The sequence below is a fragment of the Lipotes vexillifer genome, unplaced genomic scaffold (assembly GCF_000442215.2).
Source record: "Lipotes vexillifer unplaced genomic scaffold, Lipotes_vexillifer_v1.1 scaffold271, whole genome shotgun sequence".
In the NCBI taxonomy this organism is placed as follows: Eukaryota; Metazoa; Chordata; class Mammalia; order Artiodactyla; family Lipotidae; genus Lipotes; species Lipotes vexillifer.
Genome location: NW_006780882.1, coordinates 1,041,889 through 1,042,274, shown reverse-complemented (window position 1 = coordinate 1,042,274; position 386 = coordinate 1,041,889).

The following is a 386-nucleotide window of genomic DNA, read 5'->3' as shown; positions in this document are numbered from 1 at the left end:
TCCCTATCGTTTCAGTCATTTTTTGATCTCCTTTTCCCACTTCTCAAAATTCACTTATATAATTGTTTAGAGAGAGACAACTCCACCCTTATTATCTGTTGCATCTCTCTGCGTAGCATTTTAAGAATACTATTTTTAATAATACTGAGAGTATAATTTTAATTTTCATAGAAGGCTAAGATTCAATTATTTTTTTCTTAGAGATTTGAAAACATTTTTCCATTTACTTCGGGTATCTTGTGTTGCATATAAAATATGAAGCAAATTTAATTACAGTGTATATTATATATTTTTATAACTCTATATAAATTTAGAGAATTTAAACTGTTTTAATACTAAAATAACAGTTGAATTGCTTTAGAATATATTGTTTTTGTCATTCCTGC